We start from the raw sequence: 19,386 nt of genomic DNA on the forward strand, positions 1-19,386 counted from the left end.
TCCTGTTGAAGATGTCCAGGTGTTTGTGGATTTCAGTGGCTTCCCTGTGCATTCTGACCTGATAGTTGTTGGCATGGTCCAGAATTTCAGTGTTTTCAAATAGCATTTTATGACCAGGTTGGTTTATAACATGCTCTGCTACTGCTAATTTTTCTGGCTGGCCCAGTCTGCAGTGTCTCCCGTGTTCCTTGATTTGCATTTGAACACTGTGTTTGGTGGTACCTATCTAGATTTGTTCACAGCTGCATAGTATGTGGCAAACTCCTGCAGCTGTGAGAGGGTCTCTGCTATCCTTTGCTAAGTGCAGCATTTGCTGGATTTTCCTGGTTGGTCTGTAACTCATTTGGAGGTTGTGTTTCCTCATCAGTTTCTCTATTCGGTCTGTGACTCCTTTGATGTATGGTAAAGATGCCTTCCCTTTGGGTGGTTGTTTGTTCACTCCTGTGGTTTTTTCTGGATCTGGCAGCTCTTCTGATGTTTGAGCTGGAGTAACCATTAGTCTACAGAGCCCAGTTTAGGTGCTTCAGTTCATCTTCCAGGAAGTGGAGTTTGCAGTTCCTTTTTGCGCCATCTACCAGTGTTTTTATTGTGCTTCTTTTTGTGCTAGGTGATGGTTGGAGTTCTTGTGTAGACATTTGTTCACAAAAAACTATGGATGCCAGCTGTGAAAGCCTTTGACTTCATAATGCTGCAAACTTCTTTCTCTCAGGTAGTCTCAAGGATGCTACAAGATCTCTTTGTACTGTATACTGATACAGACTAACATAGCAATATCTTTGAATATGATTCATATTGGTTGTAAGACTTTGTTTTAATTCCTGTATCAAAATTCATATGTGTTTTCTATAATGTACGCTCTTTTCCTAATGTGCATATTATGCACACATTTCCCATATTGACTAACATGTGTTGGTACACATTTGTAGTTATTCGCTTTTTTAAAAATGCATGATTTTGTGCCACTTTCTAAGACAGAGTGTGCTTTGTCTTGCAATGAATCTTGGAAAGTAGAAAATTGGGTAATTGCAGCAAGAAACTCAAAACCATCAATATTTGTTTGAACATTTTGGCCCAATTGGGCCCAACTGTGCTTTCCGGCCACATTTGGGGCATGTGCCCCCAACACAGCCCAATGATGGACTTTTTGTTCCATTTGTTTCAGGCCAGTGTTGTCATAAGTGAGATGAGATGATGCCCTTTCAAATAAGATTTTCTGCCCTTCAGCCATCAGAAACTGTGTCTGTTTACAATTTTTCATTAAATATGCTCAGAGATAAATAATATATTTACTATGCCAAACAGCAGAAGGAATGTTTAGGTTCATTTTACACACTATGCATGAAAGCTAGCCTGAGCTTGTCATTGATCCCATTCTGGCCCACTGACACACATAACTGTATTTTCCATGTTGTTGCAAAATGTAATAATTACATCTACACATTGCACTGGTTCAACTGTAATCATCTCAGTCTAATAACCCATGGTGCATTTTGCACAGAGAATGAGCATGGGGCCCAGGTGCTCCCTTCAACTTTCTCTCATTCACCTTAATGCAAATTTCCTGAGGCTTGTCAAACCAGAATTTAATTTTACATACAAAGCAGCAGGAAACTATGTAACAAACTGGTACACCTGTCCTTCCAGCTCTGTGAGATTGCATAGGCTGCAAGATCACACAGGTTGCCTGTATTCCTCCGAGACGGAATGTTTGCCATCACCTATGTATTTAAGAACTCTTGTTTCATATTAATATTTAATAACTCACAAGCTGGCTACATGTGAATCCAGATGTTTGTGCTTTTTATTAAATGGGGAGAGAGAGGTTCCTTGAGCAGATTGTCTCCTAAACTCCTTAAAATGCAAGGTAGTATGTTTGTCAAGCAGTCCAGTACATAGATGAAACCAGTTCACAGACTAAATCTATGACTAAATCAATTCCAAGCTCAATTCCAAATATTTATTGAAGAGCCCAGCAGAGAGAACTTCAGAAATAGTTGCCTCAAAGAAAATAAACATAAACATTAGCTAACTACAACTCATCTATATTGTAAGGAGGATTCCAAGCACTCTATGTGTATGGGGGATGGGTGGGATTAGTTATTTACATTTTTGTTCAAGCTCTGATTGTAATGCTGGTTCAAGATAAGTTCAAATCAAGATAATAAAAATCAGACTATGGCTTGGAACCCTGGTTTATAGTCAGTGCAATCTGGTGCTGAAAACAAACAAGCTGAGAGTGGTGCAACTCATTTCACAGCTTCAGTGCAGTGTACTGAACAAATCTTAAGGTAAAATGAAGCTTGTGGCAAATATTTTTCATTTAAGTTCAGATCAATAGATAAAATCCACTTGCATTATCTCCATTTAAATTTTGGCCTTTATTATCGGGGTTGCAAGGACACAATGCTGAAATGATAAGAGAAGGTGCAAAATTCTAGACGTGGGACTAGAAACTGTATGGGCTTTTTGGTCCTTTGTAATGAAGGTAGGTTATAAATATGTTTGTGCTTTCCTGCTAATGCTAACTGTATTCTGTACTGTTGGGGAAGTGGCATGGACTTATCAACACCTGTTACCATATTGGCAGCCAGTCAGGAGCCTGAGGCCAAAGGCAAAATAGAGACATCTAATTTGCATATCAATTGACAAATATATTACATCCTATTGATGTTGCATTTGCATAGTGAGCTTCTTTCCAGATTGAGTACTGAATCTCTTTATTACTGGGAACTGAAGATCCTAAAACATTTGCCCATGCCCAGTTTAGATATATGATATTTAAATTCTGAAAATGTTTAATAGGTATATAAAAAATGAAATTCTAGACTAGCACTGGCTTGTAACACATTACACCCCCCTCCCAGGAATATTCACACTGAAAGTATTTTTCTTTTCAATACCAAAACATGCCAACAAGATGTGAAAGTGTAATCAAATGATTGGTAGAAGTCCAGACAAGGGGGTTTGTGTATAGAAACCCTTCTTTGAGTAAATACCCCCAAATGCACCACGTTTCAGTACTCTGGCTAGCACATGGGTGCAAATATGAAGAGGTCAACTTTGCAGATCTGTCAGCAGAGCTGTCATTCTGATGCAGAACTTGGAACTATGTTTTTTTACATCTCTTTCAGGCAAAATCCTAAGAACAGCTGGGTGAGGAGTTATTGAATTTGGTAAAATATCTGCTGTACCAACAGAATACCAGTCACTCCACTGCCAGTTATGGAACAACATAAATGGTGCAGCCATTCAGAGATTGCCAACGATATGAATGGGGTAAAATTGGACAGAGTATCTATGGGACAAAAGCCAACATGGTGTAGAGGTTTGAATGTTAAACTAAGGCACTGGGAAACAAATCCCTACTCGGCCATAGAAACTCATGAGTGACCTTTGGCAAATCACCCTCTCTTAGCCTTAAGAGGAAGGCAAGGGCAAATCTCCCCTGCAAACCCTAGGATAGGACCCCCAAACGTCAAGGGTGACTTGAAGGCACATAACAACAACAGATATGACAGGAAAGGAGCTAACACTACTTCTCTTAGATCCCAATAGGTACTCCATTTGGGGATTGCAGAGACAATCTATAAAACTCAATACCACTTCAGTAACAGGGGCTGCCAGGGCAGAGCAAACTGCACAAGCAGAGCACAGGCAAAGTTTTGTTACACACTACAACTTTTACTAGCCTCTCCCATGTCCCTCTCCACTCTCCTATCTGACTTGCATTTCTTAAGTTTCCTCCCTAACAGAGAGCAGAGGTCCTCAAACAGGATCATCCCCACATACAAGTAAGCTTCACTTTAGCCTCACAACTGGGTGCCAAGATATTTTGAGACCTGTCTGTTCCTTGTACCCATCACTCCAAGTGCTATCTGGGATTTTCCAGTCAGACTTTTATTTGTGTGTCTTTGCAACTGTACCTGATAGCATTGCAACAATGTATGGCTATCAGGAAGAGGGAAGAACACTTAGCTGGATTTAAGCTAGTGACCAAGCAAAGTACGCTTCTGCCTGTTTTGCAGACTGTACCATGGATTTCTTGTATATTGTGGTGATTTTGTTTTAGTTTCCTGCTACTGGAACATGGGCGGTAGGTGAAATGTTCTAAATCTAGGGTAAGAACCGATGACATTCTGTGTATCTGCTGGCTCTCTGTATTTCTTATATATTTGACGCTTAGAAGTGGCAGCTAGTGACTTCGATAGCAAAGAGATAGTGAATCCAATGCAGTATCTAAATTCACAATAAAATTCAAGAGCAGATACAGCTTTCCACAATGACACTGGAGACAATGGATCCAAGAGCTACTGCTGGGGCAAGTCCAATGTAGTTTGCCTTCCTCTCTGTCACCACCATAGGTCTTGATTGGGGCTTTAGTCATGACTCCAGGGACACACTGACTTTATCTGTACTTTTAACCATTTTTGCACTTCTGGCCAGAAATGCATTCTGTGTGTCTTTCCCTCCTCTGTAGAATATGTGCATTGGAAACTGTATAGATATGGCTCAGGTCCAGGATATTTGGCTATCTCCCTGTATGAACCAGCCCAGGCTCTGAGATCTTCAGAGAGGTATTTCTGTCCATCCCACAACCATTGCAAGCACAGTTGGTGGGGATGCAAGGGAGGACTTTCTCGGTGGCTGCTCCTAGGACTCTTTCACTCAATGAAAAGTGATCGGAGCATAGAGGGATGCTCCCGTCACCATTGCACAATAGCTTGAAGATTAGCGCACAATGTCATGTGACATTGCCATAACTGGGGCATTATCCCCTGACTAAAGAGTAATTTTAGTGCTGCCTTTCATTCACGGGAAAGTCTCATCATTTTTTGCCATGTAAAAGAGTCCATTGACTCAGGAACACCCTTCCAAGGAAGGGCAGAATGGACCCTTTCTTGCTGTCCTTCCATCAGCAGGCAAAACCCTTCTATTCCTACATGCTTTGAAAACAAAAGTTTTTAAAGAGCATTGGGGGGGGGGCTGTACTATTTTAATGTGTGTGATTTTTAAGTGTTTGTATCTTTTCAAATTGAATTCTTTTTAAAAAAACAAGAAGTGATCATTTAATATTTTAATAGTTTAATTCCATAGTGGTCACCTTCCAAATTTTCAAATTTTGGGGAGGAAAACAGGTTACAGTATAAATAAATATAATAAAAATGATATTTATTTGTATCCCACTTCCCCCCAAAATTGGGACTCAAAGCAGCTTACCATTTAAAAGCACAGTTCAGTTAAAAACACACAAATGTGGTGATGATGATGATGATGATGATGAAAGTAATAATAATAATTTGTATCCCGCAAGTAGAAAATGCAGATTGTCACTTATGTAGGTTTTTTAATTGGACTGTATTCTTTTAAACTGTCGGTGGCTTTGAGTCCCAATTATGGGGGGGGGGGGGATGCGGGATAGAAATAAATATTGTTGTTATTATTATCTTTATTATTACTTTTGGCCTTGCCATTCAACAACAGAACACTGCACAGATTACCATGTAAATTGCCTCCTCTCAGCCAACAGTATATATACCCCACTCTCTTAATAATAATAAATAATAATAATAAATCATCAACAACAACACATACCAGAGCCCCACCATGGCAGCACCCACGAAAACGATGAGGCGCCCCACCCAAAGCGCCTGTGGGGCTTTCATATAGTCTCCCTGAGCCTTGCTTGTGTGTTGTCTGTGTGTGTTTGTGTGTGTGTTGTGTTTGTGTGTGTTTTCTGGGCGTGGCCGCCTCTTCTTCACCTTGCCTGGCTGAACAATGCCAGGGGAGCCGGGGAGGGTGGGGTTGGCCCTCTTGCCTTGCCTTCCCTGACTGGCAGAAGGGAGCCAGGAGGCTGGCAAGAAGGAAGGAAGGAGGGAGGCTCCCCTTGACCGCCACTTGCTTCCTTTGCACCTGAGGGAGAAGGAAGGAAAAGAAAAGGGAGGGAGGAGAGGACCTGAGCAGGGGGCCATTTTAGTCCCTCTTTTTCACAGGTGGGAAGCCAGTCCACCTGAATTCTCGTCCCCTTCAGCAGGGGCTCTTTCTCTCCTCCTCCAGTCCTCTTCCTCCTCCCTCTTTCTCTCCTTCCCTCGGAGACTGCTGCTTCAACACATGACGCCCTGAGCTCCCTTGCTCCCCACATTACTATTATTATTATTATTATTATTATCCTAACCCCCTCAGCCTCTGCTCTGGCTTCCCCTCCCTCCTCCTTCCCTCTCTTTCCTCCTCAGTCTTTCTCTTCTTCCCTCTTTGCTGCCTGAGAAGGAAGGCAAGGGAGCATTGGGGGGAAAGCGGCGGCGGCGGCCGAGGCGGCTGCTTCTCCTTCTCCTCCTCTTTATTTTCTACCCATTTTGAAAAAGAAAAGATTGACAACCCCTCTCCCCCCCAAATCCTTGGCAAAGGGGCTGGGAGCCTTGGTGCAGCCCTCATGCCCCTCTCCCTCCTGGACTGCTGGAGCTCCTGAGGAAAGAGGGACTGGGAAGCAAGAGGAGGAGAAGGTGAGCCATGGCGACGGGTTTCCACCACCATCTTTCCCCCTGCGACCCCCCCCCCCTTGCCTTTGCTTGCCTTTGAGGCTTCTCGGCCCCCAGGAGAGCCGGACCCAGGGCAGAGGGAGCAGGCCGAGGGCCCTGGGCTGCCAGGTGGGGCTCTGGGTGGCACTGGAGAGGTCTCCATGGGGTTTGGGGCTCTCCGTAGAGCTGGGGAGGGGGTCCTCAGCTGCAGATGTCAGGATGGAATGTGGGGTGGCCACAGAATTTGGGGGAGTCTCAAAGGTATTTGGAGGCCTTTTTGGAATTGGGGGGGCTCGATGGAATTGGAAAAGTCTTCTTGGCATTTGGGGGTCGCGATAGAATTTTGGGGAGGTCTCAATGGAATTAGGTCTCGATGGACTTTGAGGGGTTGCGACAGAACTCGGGGTGTCGTGATGGGATTGGAGGGATCGCGATAGAAGTGAGGGGATCTCGGTGGAATTAGAGCAGGGTAACCAGAGGTCCTCCTCCTTTTCCAAGACCTTTCCCCCTTCTGTCCTCCATTCTGAGCAGGACTAAGCCGCATGGCTTTACCTTGAGCTGAGGGGGATTAATCATTTCTTTGGACCTGTCCTCCGTGTCTCCCTTCTGCTGCCGTCCAGGAGGAATGCCAAAATGTCCTCCATTCCGAGCATAACGGGAGAAGCATGCCTTTCTGGTTCTAGGGGCTGCTTACAGCTTCGGTCGTGTGTCCTCCATTTTTCCTACATTTTTGCAGCGCTCTGGGCCCGCAACAAACTCCAACTCCCAGAATTCCATAGCCTTGAGCCAGGGCAGTTAAAGCGGTGCCAAACCGGGCTATTTCTCCAGTGTGGATGCAGCTACTGAGTGGAATGAATACTCTTTTTTGTGTTTTGTTTTTGGAGGGGGAGAGCTCCCACTCTTGCATTGCTCTCCAGCATCACACTCCTCCCCCTTGTGAGGCCTTTAACCCCCCCCCCCCCACAAAGTCCCTCCTTCCCAGCCCCAGAGTCTTCCCTTCCCAGAGAGGGGTGTGTCCCTTTCTTTCCTCCTCCCGACCAATCAGCGCCTGCCCCCCCCTAAAACCCAGCCTTCCATTTGCTTTGGGGAATGTGTGTATGTATCCACACACTGCAGAAATAATCCGGTTGGGCACCACTTGAACTGCCCTGGCTCAGTGCTGCGGGATCCTGGGCATTGTAGGTCTAAAACACACTGCAGAAGTCATCCAATCTGAGACTGCTTGAACTGCCATGCTAGGGAACTGTGGCAACTGTAGTGAGACAATTTAGCCTTCTCTGTCAGAGATAGGTCTGGTGCGGGACAGTACTTGCCCATAGGGAAACCATACTTGCCCGTAGAGAATCACTGGAGAATACTCACCCATAGGGAAGCATAGGGGAATACTTGCTCATAGAGAAAAGCAACATTGGAGATGTTTCCTATGTTTCTCTATGGGCAAGTATTCTCCAGTTATTCTCTGTGGGCAACTATGGTTTTTCCTATGGGCAGGTACTGTCATTTGTTTTAGTACATCCCCTCTGGTGCCACAATAAACTACCATCCCCAGTCTTCCCCTAGCATGGAGGCAGAGGGCAGATCAAGTGGGCTCAAACTGGATTATTTCTGCCATGTGTTTTGAACCACAATTTGTTGTGGCACCAGAGCTCTCTCTGACAGAGAAGGCTAAATGTCTCACAAAACCACAGCCCCCAGGATTTCCTGGCATTGAGCCAAGGAAGTGGTCTCACAGTGGATTCTTTCTGCATCCATAGTGTGTGCAGAGAACAGGATCCCAGACAGGTATGTTCAGGTGTGCTCCTGGTCCACCTGGGTGGTCTTTTCGCCCATTCCAAAGAGAAAAAAAACAAAGCCCCAAATCATTATCTCCCTCTAACATTGCTTTCTCTGGGGGGATTGGTGCCAGGACCTCACTTCTCAACTACACACACACACACACACACACACACACACACACGGCCTTCTCTTGGTTTAAGAAGGGGATGGATAGGTGGGTGGGCTCTTTGTATTTTACTTGGAAAGAGAAAACCACAGTGGCTTTCTGGACTTGGCCACGGTTGCTCTGACAGCCGATCAAAGGGCAAATCTTGTCAGTTTGTATCACACTAAAAGGAGAGCGGAGTTGTGCATAGGCTTGAAAATTAAAATAAAATAAAATCCCTGCTGTGTCTTGTGGAAGAGAGTGCCACTGATCCGTAAACAAAGCAACGTGGGTAGATATATTTAAAAACATGTCATCTCTCAATTGAGAGTTTTCCTGAGCTAAGATCTACTTCAAGCTCTTAGACTGCATCTGCACAGTGCAGGAATAGTCCACTTTAACTGCCATGGCTCAGTGCTATAGAAACATGTATAGAAAAGCTTCTGGCTCCATTTCGAAAAATGAAGAAATTTCTCTCTGTCGTACAGGTGGGAATAGACAAGATAAACATTTTAAAGGTGCTGTTTGCCTGACTAACAAACTGCCAGAATTTCATAGCACTGAGCCACAGAAGTCAAAGTGGTGTCAAACTGGATTATTGCTGCACTGTGCGAATGCAGCCTCTGTCTGGTTCCCTTTAAGTGGAAGGAGGGGAAAAATAAAAAGAGGATTTATGGGTAGTTTCCGCTGGAAGACAGCCAAGGCTTGCTTCGAAGGGAAGGGCGTTGCTTTCCCTTCCTTGTTTCTGTATACCTGGGCAGGTGTGTTCTGAGCGAAGGCATCCCTGGCAAGGTCAGATGGCATGGGGAGTTCATGCTTCTTTTTCCTGGCTGAGAGATAAGGGAAAGATGAGCTCGGCTGCCACGCCCTGATCCCAGCCTTTGTCATGGTTTTTTGGTCAGAAGCCTTGTGTGTGAGGAGTGTTCAAGCATAGTCTAGAGCAGTGGCCCCCAAACTGTGCCCTTTAAGAGATTTTGGACTTCAGCTCCCAGAAGCCTCAGCCATGTTGGCCAATAGTCTGGGATTCTGGGAGCTGCAGTCCAAAATCCCATATAAAGAGCACAGTTTGGGGACCACTGATCTAGAGCATTCATCATCGCCTTGTGTAAATACAGTGTTCTCTCATGTTTTATGGTTTCCCCTAAGGTTATGTAAGGCATCTCTTATCTAAATTGGCAAAATCAAGGTTTGTTTCTTAGAATATATATAGAGAGAGCGAGAGAAAGAAAGAGAGATATTTTCAAGCTGTGCATGGTTGAATCTGTGGATAAAGAGTTTGTGGATACAGAGAGCTGACTGTATTTGTTTATTTATTTATATCCCACCCTATTTATATAACACCCCTTTTTTATTTATATCCAACATAGGATAAAGTTTTAGATTTTTTTTAAAAGGCAGTCAAGATCAACTCATGCGAAATACAGTGCAGCCTCAGAGTGCTTATTCCAAATGAAGAGGAGCAACAGCAATTTAAATTTATTGGGTGACACCTGTAGCAATATAGGGTTGAAACTCCTGCAGCCCCTGCTTGTGACAGGAAATGTTCAAGAGAGAAACCACTGATATGGAAAAGTGGGATTGTTGTGGTTTAAAGTGGTTTACTCATGAGTAGTTTCTCATTTCGCACAGTGGGACTGTAATACACTTAGCCCCATAGTGTAATCTTATGTATATCTCTACAGGCTGTTAAATTCAGTGGGTTTTACAGGTGGATGAATATGTGTGTGTGTGTGTGTGTGTGTGTGTGTATATATATATATATATAGAGAGAGAGAGAGTGAGTGAGTCTTGCTCACATGCTGTGCTAGCTAGAGGTAGATCCAATAACCGTTATCCTGAGAGGTTATTGTTTCTGTAGAGTTATTGAGTGAAGTTCCTCTTTGGAGAGCCAGAAAAGTGGCAATTCATCCACTGTTCAATGAAAGGAAAAAACTGCTGACTCCTGTGCTTTGAGATCCTGCTCCATATAGCAACACAATACTGTACTGTATATGTTAGTTGGTGAACCAATAATATACCAATAATTATATAACCTGTGTTGTATAATCAGGAATATCAACATTTGACATACATAGCACAGGATCAGGTGGAACCACAAAGCCCAGTGCCTTTATTATGGCATTCATTGATTAGATGGACATGCACGCTTGTGTCATAATAAATGTCTCATTCTGTAATGTATCAAAACACTTTTTGATACTTGTGCTACAATATATGTACATAGGTCTTTGCTAGTAAATCTCTTAACATGTGAACAAACTGATAGAGCACTGAGGGCTGAGCTGTAAGAACTTGTCATGAAGAATATTCCATGACAAATGTTTTAGCAAAATTGAAATTCATGTGTGTGTAGGTGCTGTCTCTCTCCCCCCCTCTGTTGCATTTTGTCATTTGAAACACCGGGGGCTCCATCTTGTGTCTCTGAGCTCATTGCGCATTTTTGCCACGGACTTCTAGGGGATCTGTATTTATTTCAAGGCTGGAAGCCCTAGGGACAGAAATTGGATCACTGTTCTGCATACAGCATCCTCACAGATAGGTGTAAATGTGTATTAACCTACAGATAATTTTTTTTCTGTGTCATGATGTTCTGGTGTTCCTTAAGGAGCTATCTTACTGATGCAGTATTTGATGCTGAAGAATTCCTGAGAATGAATTAAAGTGATATATCACCCAAGTGTTTAGCTTTGGTTGCCATGCCACATAATGCCAAGTGGTTGAATAGAAAATGCCTGTGAATTTTGCATCTCATACTGCAGGCAAACTGGAAGATGTGCAAGCCAAATGAAGGGATGGGGTGGGGAATCCACCCTTTGTATTAAGATGGAATTGAAGTTATTCTCTCTTCCTTGATGAAACTGATATACAGTCATAGTATTTCCATGAACCATGAATATACAGGGAACTAGGATTAGGTTTGTGACAATTTCTCTTTCTTGAGTTTCTTAATGCAGCAATGTTGTGTTTGATTAACACGGGTAGTTGAGGCTAAGATTCTTCAAAATATTTCTTCTGTAGTTAATTTTCTATATTATGGTTTTTATTTTGATATTACTTAAGGCTAGCATGTCAGTTATTCCCCCCTTTTCATAAGATATTGTTTGATTTCCTAAACAAATAGAAGTTTAAAGTGTACCACATCATGTTATATGCAGCGTGCACAAAAGATAGGAAATGAATGTGGTGTATTATGTTAGACAAATGTGGTAGTTATTTTTATTAGCCGCATTCCTTTTGTTTCAAGCTCCCTTCTACTGTGGCGTCCACAACTTCTTTGTGTGTAGTATCAAGTCTCAATCCTGTTTTCAAGAATGGATTTTGAATCCAGATGTCTTTTATATTTTGCTGTAAGGATATGATGTTTAAAAACATTGCAGTTTTGTAGTAGACAGGGAAATTTTTCAGTATTCAGTTACATAAGACCACTATGAGAACAAATTCTGGCAAATAGGTTTTTTTATCTCCATTTTGTAGAGAGTAGCATGAGGAGAGGAGAGAATTACTGTGACATTCATGGGCTTTATGTGGGAACTCAACCCATGATGTCTGTGAATACCATGCACTTGGAGAAGCTGATTTTCCCAGACCTTCAGGTTGCTTCTCAATGTGTGGTGACCTCAGGAATGCCATAGAGTTTTCTTAGGCAAAGAATACTCAGAGGTGATTTTGCCAGTGCAGAGATATGGATGTGCATATTAGTCCTGCCCCCAACCATTCAATGCAAAAGACTGTGTAGGGCTGTTTAACCACAGTAAGTCCAAAGTAATCACAGCTCTCGTATGTAGGAACCTGGCTTTATCAGAATTCCTGATCATGGATATTATATTACATTTTTTGTCAAATGTAGAGTCCCCTACAAGCCTTCATGCACAGGTTGGTATTCTGTTGCATCCCTAACTAGAGTCAGCCTATTCACTCAGTTATTGAATGGTGAGTCAATATGTAAGTAAATCTAATTGATCCAGTGATTTACTCTAGTCAGGATTAATAGGATTTAGGCTTCAGTGTGCCAAAATTTGAGGGTTTCTAGGTGCGTAGAATGTTCAGAAATGGGACTTAACATGACCCTGGAATGCATTAAGGGCTGCTGATACACTTAAAGCAAGTCTTGCGTCCCCACTATGCAATGGTCTTCCCCCTTTCCTGATAGCAATACTTTATAAAACTGTCCATCTGTCTTTCACATGGACAAAGTAGAAGGAGGGTATACAGTACATCCCAAGGAACTTGGCAATGTATTCACCCCTCTGTTCCTTACACTACCCCTCATAATGGCAGGGACACAGCTTTGTACCCAATAGCCTTTCGGGGCTCTCTAGAAAGAATTAGAAATGCAACTTATTTCAGTAAACCTTTCCAATGCTTCCTTTATCATGGCCACTTATCTTTGTACCTAGAATGAAACTCCCTTATGCTTCTTCCATCACTGGAACCATGGATGGCAGTGAAATATTTTCTCTGTTCTGTTTGCTATCTCTGTGTTGCAGTTATTGCTTTAACAACAACTTCGGGTAGTAATGGGGGCATTAAATCAGACATTTTCTATAAATAGGGATGGAACATTTGTGATTGTTAATACTACAGTGGGAGCACATACATCTTGAGGAAGGTGTAGGTGGATATTACGAGGCTCTTTAAACTGCCTTCTGTATTGTCCAAAATCAGTGACTGAATCACTTTTGGTTCTGAAAGATGAGAACCAATGCCTTATTTTCCACTGAGATCAGTGATGTTTATGTGTTCCCTTTTATGGATTTCTATGTTCTCCAGGGAGAGGAATTGCATTTCAGTGGCTTTACCTAATGAAAAAAGTGAATTTTGTACTATTCACTCTCAAAACGGTTTGACTGACCTACTGTCAAAATAGGCATTTTGTTATTTTCTTGTTCTTCTAAGCTACAAAGGTCAGTTGTAGTCTTTAATTTCCATTGCCTGACTTGGGAAAAGTTCTTGTGATGGACAGTTTTTAGAGTGTTGCAAGGTCTGGTTCTAAATCTTTAGGCTCAAAGAAATCAGTTGCTTTCTTGGAGTGTCTTGTAAATGCTGCCTGCTTTTGCTTTTTCACTTCATTTTCCTGTATGTAAAATGGAAATGTTGAAACTTTTTTACTTGTAGAATAATGCTATTGTTTGGTAAGACCCTTACCTCATTAACGGTATGCATTTTGAGTACCAGGTAGGTTATATTTCAGAGGAAGAAATGACCTCTGAGTATTTTTTGCCTTGTAGAAAACCCAGCGAAATTCATGGGGTCACCTAAGTCAATGGGTGACTTGAAGGCCTACACACACACAATTGAAATATATCTTAATATATATGTTGGTGTGCTATCATTGTTTACTGGTGAGGTTGGTATTACAGTTTTATACTCGATAGATTTTATAACAGTCCCAACTGAGGTGTTCAGGATCAGGTTAAACTGAACATAGTGTGAGAGAGGACAGTTTCACTCTGTCCCTACTGTCTTGCTACATGAAGAAAATGGCAATCTGAAGTAGGGATGTAATTCTCCACAAGTTTCTTTTTGAAAGGAAGCAATGTGCAGTTTCAGCAATTTTCTTCCTGCTGGGAAAAAGTCTTTGAAAACTGCACAACTATTCACAATTGAAGACTTATTCTGTACTGCCTGTGGTTGTTTTGCACAGAAAACAACATTTTCTGCATGGAAAATATTAATTCCTTCACAGAAAGTGCTGTTTTCTATGCAGATAACACCGTTTCCTATGCAAATCAACCATGTGCAAATTTTACTCAGAACAAATCCCCACTTGGAGCATTTTCTGTGAAGGAATTAATATTTCTACATTGAAATATTATTTTCTGCAAAGAAAATGCTCTCTACTGTGCTGAAAATGCTGTTTTCTGTGTGAATTTTGTGCAGAATAAGTCCTGAACTGTGAAGATTCTCATGAGTCCAGGATTCATTTTGTCACAGTTTCCCAACACTTGAAAAACATGTTTTTGAAACATACAGAGCTGTTCTGAGTGATCACAGATATTTTGTGATCTGTTCCGGAGGAGAACATAAGGCACTCAACAGCTCATTGTGACTAATTTGCCCACCATTTTGCAGATTTGCTTTCTGGTGGATGTAACCTTGTTCCTTGATTGTCCAGTGTTGATGGATATTTTTTCAGTTTGTGCAGCCTGAGGATGTGGACAGGATCCTTGGAGAGGTGAGAACCACCACATGTGTATTAGCCCCTTCCTGGCTAGTTATGCAGGCCAGGAGAGGACTTACTTAGTAGGAAAGGGAAGTGATTAATGCTTCTTTACAACAAGGAAGGGTTCCAATATGCCTGAAGGAGTGTGTGGTAAGACTTCTTCTGAAAACACCTTCTGTAGATCCTACTATACTGGATAACTATAGGCCAGTCTCCAACCTTCCATTTTTGGGAAAGGTATTATAGTGTGTGGTGGCTTCTCAACTAGAGGGATAGATTCACAGATGTGATGGATTATTTAGCTCCATTTCATACTTGTTTCAGAGCTGGTTATGGAATTTTGTTGCCTTGGTGGATGACCTACAGAATAAACTGGACAGGGGGAGGGTGTTCTTATTGGTTCTGCTGGATTTCTCAGTGGCTTTTGATACCACGGTTTCCTTCTGAGTAACCTCTCAGGTGTGGGGCTTAGAGGTACAGTTATACAGTGGCTCTACTATTTCTTGGAGGGTTGCTCTCAGAGGGTGGTGCTGGGGCATTCCTATTCAACTCCTTGGCCATTAGCTTGTGGGGACCCTCGGGGTTGAGTCTTGTCTCCTGTGTTTTTTAATATGTACCTGAAATCACTGGGAGAGTTTATTCACATTTTGGAGTTGGATGGCAGTGGTCACTCCTTTCCACCTAATTCCAAGGAAGTTCCTGTTCTAAACTCATGCCTGGCTACTATAATGGACTGGTTAAGGGCAAACAAACTGAAACTTAATCCAGACAAGACAGAGGTGCTCTTGGCTGGTCTAAAGACAGATCCGGAAATAGAGATTTAGCCTGTTTTAGGGTTACACTCCCTATGAAGATGCAAGTTTTAGTTTGGGAGTACTCCTGGATTCATCTCTGAGCCTGGAGGCCTGTTATTCAGCAGCGATCAGGAATGCTTTTGAACAATTAATTCTAGTGTGCCAACTGCCTGTTCCTGGAAAAGCCTGATCTGGCCACATTGGCATGTGCCTTGGTTACCTTCTGTTTGGATTACTGTAATGCATTCTATGTACAGCTACCCTTGAAAATTGCTCAGAAACCTCAGTTGGACCAAAGATCTTACAGCCAGATGTTAACTGGAGCTGGTTACAGAGAGCATGCAGTTCCCTTGTTGCAGCAGCTCCATTGACTGTTTCTGGGTACATTTCAAAGTGCTGGTTTTGATCTGTAAAGCCCTCTGTGGTTATTTGAAGGACCATCTTTCCCTTTATGAGCTCATTAGAGTTCCAAGATAATCAAGAAGGCCATTCTCTCTGTCTCACCACCCAGTCAGGCTAATTTGATAGAAACAAAGGAGAGGGCGTTCTTGGTGGTGGCTCCCGGACTTTAGAACTTTGGAATTCCCTCCCCAAGATGGCCCCATCCCTGCTCTCCTTTTTGGTGGCAGCTACAAATTTTTTTATGCCAGCAGATTTTTTCTAACTAACTAACTAACTTATTATTATTATTATTATTATTATTATTATTAACCTTCATTTATAAAGCGCTGTAAATTTACACAGTGCTGTACATACAATCTTTTTAATTAGACGGTTCCCTGCCCTCAGGCTTACAATCTAAAAAGACACGACACAAAAGGAGAAGGGGAGTGGTGGTGGGGAAGGGGATGAGGTCCAGCAGTTCTTCTCTACCTCCGAGGTCTGGACCAAGGGAGATGGACTGGAGGGAGGGCTTGGCTTCTTAATGGATGGTTAATCTTCTACCAGGGAGGCCTGTTGGAGCTAGCCTGCCTCTCTAGTAGGATAATACATATAAAATACATAGGGATACAGGAAATGATTCAATAAAACAGGCAACAAAAGAACATCAAATAGCAAGTGACAATTATGCAATGCCTGGGAACACTTCTCTGAACAGGATGGTCTTCAACTCCGTTTTGAAGCTGGTTAAAGAAGTGATGGCTCTTGCTCGCAAGATGAGTGAAGGTTGTCCTAGACTTCTCCCTTTCTCCACATATTTAAGTTAACCCAAACCTAAAGATCTGATGAATGCTACACTCTTCTTCAAGGTGCAAATTCCATCCTGATTTAACAGCATTGCCCTCCAATTCAAAGCTCTTTATGTGCTTCTGCACAGAGGTCTCTGGTGGAAATTGTTTTATCTGCATGTCCATTCACTTTAGTGAAAGAGGCCACTTTTTTTTCTTTCACCAGTGTTAAAACAAATTGATTGGAGCTCTAACTTTGTGCTGGAACCCCCATGTGTACAGAGGTCTCTGTTCTGGTGTTAGTGTTTGGAAGTGTGACAAGGAATAGAGCATTTCCCCTAGAACTGTACTGCTGAAAATGTGGGCATTTTCACTATTGTGTGAATTTGCTGTTTTGTTAAAAAAAAAAAAAAGTGGAAAAGTGCATGCATGTATTTGAGAGATCTGGCTGAGTAGCTTTTGTTCTTGATGGATCAGCCAGATGTTTCTCAATTAATATGTTTCCACTGTATTTGCAGAATAAAGAGAATCCCCACCCCAAATGTTGAAAGATTAGGGACAGCAATCTGACTGAAAGCTTGCTTGCAAGACCTGGCTGTTGGATTTGCAGTTGCAGTTGTATCAGGATGCTGAGACCACTCTGATATACAGAGACAACAGTTAACAATATTCTCATGTTAATGGCAGAAGGAAAGATATGCTCAGCTTCACCCTTTATAGCACATGTTTAGCACTGGTCCCAAATGGTCTGTCTTGAGTTTTTGTTGCTAGAAAGGATGTTTGCTGGAAAGATTAGATCCATACCTGGGACAAAATGCATGATTTCCTTTTTAGCAAGTAATCTACCTGTAAAGCTTTGTATAGAGTAGACCATTTCTTTTTTGTTTGTTCTTTGGCGGCCTCCTCCGCCTCCTCTTTTTTTTTATTTATTTTTTTTTTGTATGTGTGTATTTTGCTTTTCCACGGAGGAACAATAGTCTGAATACTTAAACATCTCTGACAGAAAGCGGAAGCACCCTAATAATCATTTGCCAGTCATGATAATAACACAACACTTGGGGTGTATGTGCATAGCTGAAGTGATCAGCTCATGATATTTACACCTGTAATGCTTTTTCACTTACTGTATTCAGAAAGTCACTGGCATGACCTTTTTTCAAACTATATGATGTGAAAAACAAGAACCATAATTTAAAAACACATAAAACCAAAACAAACTGGAAGTTTCAATGGATTATTGCTATTTAATTTTATCTCTTTATTATTCCACCTCCACTTGTATACTCTTTTTCCTTCCCTCTTTGGTTCCTGCAGAGAAATACAGTACCTGGGATCAGTATTCCCCAGCAGCAACTGCTTTGGATCAGATGGGAATGCAAATACATAGGGTGGAGCAGTCCCCAGCTACACAAAGGAAATGTTATTTCTTTCTCTCTTCTCTGTCTTGCTCTCCCCCATGCTATTTTCCCTTTTAAAAATTTGAATAAATGGGGAAGAGATCAAAGGCTGTTCTGAAGCTTCGTTAGGGGCTCATAATGAATTCATGACCCTCCTGTCCTTCCTCACACTCTGCCTGTCTCTGACATGACACCTTTCAGGCAATATTTTTAGCTTTGATTTCTTCCCTTCTGCAGGATCTTGAAGGGAACTGTGTCTGGGCAAACAGACAGCCATTTCAGGAATCGTCTCAATACAAGTGGTACAAGTGGAGGTGATGATGGTAGTGGGGAGGCCAGGAAGAACCCCATTGTGCATTTTAATGACACGTCTCTTTGTAAGTGCCTAATCTTGTTTGTTGTCATTAGTGCCAATGAAAAACATGATTGGCTCAGACACAGGCAGCCAGGTATGAGCTGGATAAGGCCTGCTGCTTGCAAAGAAGTTGAAAAGATGAAAGCTTTGAAGGCAGGACCCCCCACCCCCATTATTGTATGTTTGGAACTGGGAAGCTTACTTATTATGTTGATGTAAATGTGAGGAGGCAGAAGTGAGGATGCTGGAAGGTTATTGGTTATTTTTGATGCTAGATCTGTGAGATGGTGGATCTGAATGAACAATGGAAGCAATTAAAGTGCTGTAATTAGTTGCACTATTGATCTAGCACTGTTTCTGTTGGCAAGATTTTCAGTCAATATGGGTAGCCTGGCATACAGCTGGGTAGTCTGGACTTCTGCTGTTCTTTCTTCCTTTTCTCCACAACCAGGCCTGGGGAACCATAAATTTTTTAAAAAGAGCTCAGGCCTTGAAATCTCTTTAAAGTGACTGATAATGCTATATTGAAATATTAGAGATCAGCACAGGTGTATTATGCTCATTTTAATCCAATTGTTAGTCCCAACTAGAACAGACCATTGATTAAATCAATGGAATTTATGTAAGTGTTGACTCATCAAGCTCCGATTGATTCATTGGATCTACTCTGTCTGGGGATCAACAGTTGGATTTAGGTCTCTGTATATACATTCTGTACACAAGGCAGTGTCTAGTACGTTTTTCGTTTTCCCAATGGCAATAAGGTTGCAGTGCAAAGCACATTTAATGAGGGTGTATGTGTGCTCACATAGGTGTACATCTTTTTGAATTCAGTAGAAAAGGCAATGATGGATAACCGGCTGAGGCTATGAAACCAGCTATGACTAGGGTTGCCATAACTCTGGACCTCAAAAACGGGAAAAATGTAGGACAAAATTTTCAAATGTAGGACACAGAAAATATGTGTCCTACATTTGAAAATTTTGTCCTACATTTTCCCGTGGAGGCCGCGGAGGATGGCGCCAGGCCTCGGGCGAGCGCCGAGGCCTCCCTTCCTTCCCCGGCCCCCGCGGAG

The 19,386-nt window shown here is 42.3% G+C and overlaps 1 protein-coding gene and 1 long non-coding RNA gene across 5 annotated transcripts in view; one reads left to right on the forward strand and one right to left on the reverse strand.

Annotated features, from left to right (window-relative positions):
* The window catches only part of LOC121929985, a 47,846-nt gene extending 40,534 nt beyond the window's left edge, over nucleotides 1–7,312 (reverse strand). Inside the window, exon 1 of the long non-coding RNA XR_006103788.1 lies at nucleotides 7,065–7,312. This is a non-coding gene — a long non-coding RNA (uncharacterized LOC121929985). The remainder of the gene's footprint in view (nucleotides 1–7,064) is intronic.
* Nucleotides 6,151–19,386, forward strand: part of EPB41L1 (erythrocyte membrane protein band 4.1 like 1) — a 304,150-nt gene continuing 290,914 nt past the window's right edge. For 3 of the 4 annotated variants that reach the window (XM_042466080.1, XM_042466083.1, XM_042466085.1), the window contains exon 1: nucleotides 6,151–6,497. The gene's annotated coding sequence lies outside the window, so the exon portion shown is untranslated. Of the gene's footprint in view, nucleotides 6,498–9,167; nucleotides 9,226–19,386 lie in introns of those variants that run through there. The other variant, XM_042466084.1, reaches the window with a different exon arrangement.

This window comes from Sceloporus undulatus, chromosome 4 (genome assembly GCF_019175285.1).
Source record: "Sceloporus undulatus isolate JIND9_A2432 ecotype Alabama chromosome 4, SceUnd_v1.1, whole genome shotgun sequence".
In the NCBI taxonomy this organism is placed as follows: Eukaryota; Metazoa; Chordata; class Lepidosauria; order Squamata; family Phrynosomatidae; genus Sceloporus; species Sceloporus undulatus.